Source organism: Podarcis pityusensis (genome assembly GCF_964106645.2).
Source record: "Podarcis pityusensis genome assembly, chromosome: 3".
Lineage (NCBI taxonomy): Eukaryota > Metazoa > Chordata > Lepidosauria > Squamata > Lacertidae > Podarcis > Podarcis pityusensis.
In genome coordinates this window covers 64,332,702-64,339,848 of record NC_138026.1, presented here as the reverse complement: position 1 = coordinate 64,339,848, position 7,147 = coordinate 64,332,702, and the positions used below count along the sequence as shown (strand labels likewise).

The 7,147-nt window shown below is 41.6% G+C and overlaps 1 long non-coding RNA gene across 1 annotated transcript; it reads left to right on the top strand.

The window, feature by feature from the left end:
• Nucleotides 1-1,158: 1,158 nt before the first annotated feature.
• On the top strand, nucleotides 1,159-6,799 carry LOC308473256. Its single transcript, XR_013983999.1, has 3 exons — nucleotides 1,159-1,245; nucleotides 5,532-5,666; nucleotides 6,203-6,799. It is a non-coding gene; the product is annotated as an uncharacterized lncRNA (long non-coding RNA).
• The last annotated feature ends 348 nt before the right edge of the window (nucleotides 6,800-7,147 follow it).

Here is a 7,147-nt window from a genome sequence, read left to right as displayed (position 1 = left end):
ACTCCATGGAGGGGCGGAGGCAGCGCGGGCGGAGGAGCACCAACAGCCACCGCCTCCTCCTCCTCGGCTCCAGCTCCTCCCCGCCTCTCAGCCCGACGCTGTAAGGCGCAAAGGAGGCTGGCGCTCTCTGGCCCTCACGCTGCTGCCCTGTTTTGGTTAGGCTGGCCTAACGCCCGCAGACATGGGACTAAGCCCCGCCGAATTCAACAGGGCGTCTTTTTCCACAGAGGGGAGGGTCTCGCTAGAGATAGTAGGGAGCCTTCTCGGGCTTAGGGTGGCGAAACGAAAAAGAGCCCTTGCGCCTTTAATGGCTGCATGGAAGGGGGAGATTGCCGTGCCGCTTCAGGAGAAGCTGTACCGGATTCCCTCTTCTGCACCACGCAACTCTTAAAGCTGTCTGCCCCCCGGCCACATTAATGTGTCGCGGCCGCTTGGATGCCACAGGATGGCCACTATCCCGTGACACTTCCTGCGGAATGAAGTCGGCGGGGTGTTCTTTTCAGGAAGCATGCATATATGCTCAGTCTGCAGGTGTGCTCAGAAATGCGGGCCTTCATCAGACATAAGTCACAATAAGATCTGTCCTGTACAATTGTATAAAATATTGCATTGCTGGGAATAGGAGGTGACTGATTTCAGGGTGAATATAAAATGTGCCAGGGTATGGCCTGGGGGGAATATGATGCAACTATCTTGTTGAAGATAAGCAGGTCTGGTGTTATGTACTGAGTTGAATAGGATCCAAACTGCAGCAGTCTGATTGGTCCTAGAACAATAGGATCCAAAAGGCAGCAGTCTGATTGGTCCTAGAACAATAGGATTCAGAATGCAGCAGTCTGATTGGTCCTAGAACAATGCAGCAGTATGATTGGTTGGCAGGAACCACCCAATCCTGCTCCAGATAGAAGTGAATCCACAACCTGATTGGCTTACAGTAGAATTCCAGAATTAGCCAATCATGTGCAGCCCATTGTGTAAATAATGTATATAAAGCTGATACTGTGAGGGGACAATTATTCATTCCTCCTCACCACTATGAGCTGAATAAAGAGCATGAAATCACTTGCGACTCTGAGTATATTTCATCTGGTCTGGGCAGTGCTTGGATGAAAGACTACCTGAGAAGGCTATGCCATCTTGAGTTCCACGATGGAAGGAAACAGGAGCATTAATGTACTATGTAAATAAATACTAAGGAAACAAAGTGTAACCTGACTGATCAGGATAGCAGCTTGTCATTAGCAGGTAAGTAAAGGTAAGCACCCTTCCAACATTAAGCATCTAAACTCACAGTCCCACTCCAACTCATACCTCTTCCTCTTAGTCAAGTATGGAGTTTACTTTGTTGCTCAGCAGAAATGAACCAGATGGAGTGCCCCAATGAGTCCTCTTCAGTAGCAGAGGTGCTGGAGAATTCAAACTATACATCTCAGCAACCCCTTGGAAGCCACCACAGTTTTGGAATAGAGGAGAGGAGAGTGTTAGAAGATGGTTCTCAAAAGTACACAGCATGCTTTCATGATCCACCAGGTTTTTGGGGTAGTAGCTGTCAATGGACCTATTGTGAACAACTGTCACCTTTTAATAATAAAATGTTCATAACTACTGCTCTAATTAAATCACAGTGTGAATCACATTAAAAAGGCATTACACAATGTAAACTAACAAGTCATTTTAAATTTACTTCGGCAAATTTATTTAGGCATGGGGAGAGGAGAGGGAGGGGAAGTTCCTTTCATCAGCCAGAAGTTCTTGCACTAATGGAACTACTTTGGTCAATCACACCCATAGTTAAGCTATTTTCCAAGTGATGAATTTACTTTCAAATGTTAATTGTGTTGTACCTGCATTTAGACAGCACTTTATTCCATTTTCCGGACGTTTCCTTACCTGATAATGTTTACATTTTATGTGAGGTTTCACACAATCTAAAAGTCGCTTCTGGAAATCTAGCAGAAGTTTGATGCTCCTTTTTGTGTTAGTTGCTTCCAGAAAAAAATATCTGTTTGCAACCCCATTAACACACAAAATAGTTGGAGTTTTGCACTGTAATTCCCCACCCTGCTTTAATGGAACATGCCATGTGACAAAATTTGCAGCAGTATTCTGGTATATAGCTCTTTCCTGCAAGGGGAAATGAGGACCAAAGCATGCATGCATGTTATAGTTATGACATGTATAATGGCACCTGCTGTTGTGTCACACTAAACCCACTGGTGTGAATGAAAGTAAATGTGACATGGCAGTATAGTGATCAAGAAGCCACAGTTCCGTAGTGCAACGGGTCATGCAGTGTAAATGGAAGGTTAGTCCTTGCCAACTGTAGCAACTAGTGTTCAGTGGCATATTGCCTCCAAATCTGGAGGCTTCATATAACCCTAATAAATAATAACCATGTTATTTCCTGGACTCAATGCACTGCAGAGAGGAGATCAGTAATTCAGGGCAAGCTGTCTTTCTTATCATTCTTCTCACCGCATAAGCCCTTACAATTGTTCATGAAACAAAGTTAGAAAACCGCTCAGGAACACACACAAATGTTTCATACACCTCATAATATATCAGGACCAGAAATGTCTTTTTTGCAAGGTCTGTCGTATCTACAAACCACATCTCAGCTTGTGTCATCTAACTTTCTCTTGAAACTTTCAGGTTCAGATGCATGACACACTAAGGGAAATGTTGCCAGGCAACTAAGGGTGCCCCAATAAAGTTAACTGAAACATTCCTGTTTGCTTTCATAGGAACAGAATGTTTGGTCCAAACTTTCATTTCTCTTTTCATTATTGTTTGGTGCAGTCCTTTCTAACCTCTAGCAGCAGAGTACATGATTCTGTTTTCTAGCAATAAAATTTGCACTTGTCATATTTAATAAACACATCCTGCTTATTGGGGTGATAAACAATGTTGTTCATTTGTTTATGACTTCTGTTTTGCGCAAACCTGCCACAAGAAGCAGCATTTGATTTTAACAGTTAGGTTCAGGACAATCATAAACTCAGAATGATAAGAGCTAGTTTTACAGTGGGAATGAAATATACTTGAGGACAAATTGGAAGAACAAACTTGTCATTCTTAATTAGGGTCACTTGCTTGACAATGGAAGGTGATATGAATTTTAGGATTCTGAAGATTAGCATGCTGCAGTCCTAATGCCAAAAGCCACTGGTGTTCTGTCTTGTGGACCAAAGTCCTGTGACCTTGGAATTCATTCAATCAATCTCACTGGTTGTCCATTCAGTTTCTTGCCCAGGAGCATTAAAAACATTGCAAAATATGAAAATGGATTTTCTGAGCTGGAATGATATAAATGAGATGAGACACTCTACTTGAAATGGGAATCACATAAGATAAGCACTAAGCAAATCACCATCTGCACATCTTGTGTGGAATAATGAGAGCATAAGAAGAGTCCTACTGGATCAGATCAAAACCCTATCTAGTTCTGCATCCTGTTATTACAGTGGCAAACCAGATGCCTATGGGAAGTTCACAAGCAGGACCAGAGTGCAACAGCACTACCCATTTGTGATTCCCAGTAATTGGTAATCAGAGGCATCCTGCGTCCAACATAGCAACTGAGCCTGGTAGCTACTGATTGCCTTATCCTCCATGAATTAGTCTAATACTCTTTTAAAGCCATTCAAGTTGGTGACCACCACTACATTCTGTGCAAGTGAATTGCATAGATTAACAATGCGCTGTATGAAAAACTACTTGTCCGTCCTGATGGTCCCAAGTTCTAATATTATGAGACAGGAAGAAAAAACTTTTCCATATGTACTTTTGTATAGTGTTGTGTTAAAATGATATAAATGATACTGCTATACACCTGTATCTTGTCTCCCCTGACTTATTTTTCCTCCTAAAAAGCCCCATATAGAACCTTTCCTCAGATAGAAGTTGCTCCAGTCCTTTGGTAATTTGGCTTGCCTTTTTCTGTGTCTGTGTACTGAGAAATATACATGGTAAACCATGAAGTGGTTGGCCACTATGGGGAACTGAATGCTTGGCTGATCCAGCAGTTCTTATGCTTATATGTAAGGATTTGGTACATACATCTTCCAGACAACTCTTACTCTTTTTAGCTTTCTCATAAAGTTTTTATCTAAGCAATGAACTCTTACTTCACCTTATATTTCCCATTAGGTGAAATCAGGGTTCTCTCTCTCTCTCTCTCTCTCTCTCTCTCTCTCTCTCTCTCTCTCTCTCTCACACACACACACACACACACACACACACACACACACTCTTATTGCAAATACTTTCACTTTCCCCAAAATCCCTCAAAAGTTTTTGCCCAGGCCGAAGCATCTAAACTCAGCAACAATGTTACTGAATTGCATTGTGTTCTGAAAAGTTCTGTCATGAGACAGGGTATATTCTGGTATATTCCTGACCAGCTGAAACTGATTGCAATCATACAGTATCACATGCACTAAAAGCACATCATGTTGTGCATTGCTGGGCCTTTGGGCAAGACTTCATTTTCCAGAAGCTTCCTTGATAAACATTGTGCTTAGTTGCCCTGTCCTTTAATGGCGTATAATCTGCCTAATCGGATTGGTCAAGCTTCAGAAAATTTTAACAGATGCCTCAGAAACTTCTTTTGGGCCACTGATTTCATGCGATAAGAAGTAGGAGGGTGAGAAGGATTCAGGTACCATTGAAATCTTTTTTCCTAAGTCATTATAGACATAAGAAGAATTTATCATGATCTGAGGTAACGTATATTACTGTTTTTACTTTTTGGATGAATTTTTGTTTGTTTTTCTTTCAATAAAGCATTAAAAAAAAAAAAATCTTTCCCCCTAAACAATATAGGAACTTCTTACACTAACCCATGAAATGGAAAAGAGGTACAGGAAAACAGTTGCCAACCTTTTTGTGTGAGTGGGCACATTTGGAACTTTTGGAAAGTGCCAGAGTCCAGTCAAAAAATGGTTGTCCTAGGGTATGGCATAACTCTAAATGACTGCCATGTCTGAAGGAGCAGAAAAAGAGACAGGATCACAAAATGGTGCAGACTTCCTTCCCATCAGCCTACCAGTCAGTGGTGGAAAAGGCATCCAAATCGGCCACCAACATGCTCACTCACAGAAAAAAAAGCTCTTTGCACATATTCTCTGCTCAGAGTAGAAAGGAGAATGGTTGTCCAGACCAGTCCAGGCATCCAATGAAATTGGGGCATTTTCAAGATATGCATTCAGTGTAGGAGGGGCTAAGCTAGTGTAAATAGGCAGGAAGACTAAACAGTCTTTCATGTATTGATGGGATATTTATTGAGATCTTTTGCAGGCACCGTAGGAGGTACTGGCAGCACACTGGTGCCCATGGACACCATGCTGGGGATCTCAATGCAGTTTCCACTCATCTCAACCCACTAATGTATGTAAAGCAACAAACAAGGGCAAATATGTCTATGAACTACTATCAATCTCATTCCAGATACTGAGGCTGTGTATGATCCATGGTGGTGCAGTATGTGCATTGCTCCATTTATATTTGTGATTTCTCCTTTGCTTCTTCAGTCTTCTGAAATTTTCAAAACCCTATCAAGCTAATGTATCAGATGGAACGTGCAGTGGGTAGACCTCTACTGACGAAATTGCAAAGGACCGCCTGAATGGGGAAAAGACCTATTCATGTCTAGCTTGGAATCGTGTGTAAGTTTTCCTTCGCGCATATCCAAAGCTGAGTTCTGCTTAAAACAGGGATTCACAGTATCATATTCATCTTGACTGAGTGTTCCCACAAAGTACGTTCTGCATGAACAGGTCCTATGCCTGCAACATGGGAGAAGTGGTTTTGAAGCATGTATATTTTCTGCCCTGGAAATAAATGGTTTTAGCCTAGTTCAGATGCCCCATATCTGTTTTGACTACAGGGTAATCATGAGCAATTGAATAGGAGAAGTTAGTAGGATTTGGGTTTCAGTTCTGCTCCAGAACTTGGGTGTATGTATTTAAAATGTGGTTTCTCCATTAATCAACAGTGGCATGCTATCATCAGCACCAAACACTGAAAATATTTGCTCTGCTTCATAGACTGGCCATTTTGACAGTGCTGAAGGGTGCATGGAAGCTTCTAGAGGGGCACGTAGCATAAGTGTTGAAAAAAGGAAAGACACAGGGGTGGTGGAGCCAGCATTTTTATACTCTTCTATGCTCAAATAACAGCTTTCTCCTTGTGTAACCCACAGGAGGAAGCTGAGGAGTTGCCAACTTACTTCATCAAGAAAGGGAATGTCTCATACAGCTCAGAGAAGGGAGGGCTGGTGCTCCAAACGTTCCTGAAGGACTCCTGAGAAAGCTCTCCAGAAATCATTGCGACTTGGCAGACAGAGATTGGCTTAACCCCAAATGAATGTGGAACACAGAAACATAAAATGGAATGATGCAAACAAAGACTGCTTAACATGTCAACAAAGTCGGAGGTTGGAGGTTTTGGTGTGTTGTTTGCATTGTGCCATGCTTGCTGTATTTTTTCACTGTATGTAAGATGCTGCTTTCTGTGATTTCCAAGTGGATTCAGAGGCATTTCATCTGCTCACCAGTTCTTCTAGCTAATAAGGAATTTTTCAATGCCAAGAAAATCACCGTGCTGAGACATGCCTCTAAGAATTATCTTGGTTCAGAGTCTCTTGTTTTGAAGCTGATTAATTGAATCCACACCCCCATTCCATTAGCACCATCCCATACATCATCTTTCTGATTACATAAGGGATAGTATAGTATCTGGTCAGATAAGCAAGTGTCAGGCAGAGGCACTCATTCCTGGAAGAGGCGCACTGAGCCAGGATTTTCCTCTATTGACAACAACTGTAGAGAGTGGAGTACTGTGTAGTTCACTCAATTATGCCATAATTTATTATTATTATTGTAATTGTAATAAAGTACTGTGTCATCCTCAGCACCAATGGGCAGTTGTAGACTATAGATAACAGCAACATGATTTCTTCTTAACAACAAAATTATTATCCACCCTTCACCAACAGGTTCAGGATAGGTTACAACAATTTTAAATTCAGAATTAAAAACAGTTAAACTATATTGCATTCACAAGAATAGAGTGGGTCCCAAAACACTTATCTCAGGTGTCAGTGGTACTTGTATTATTACAATATAGTTAATGAAAAATTGAGGCT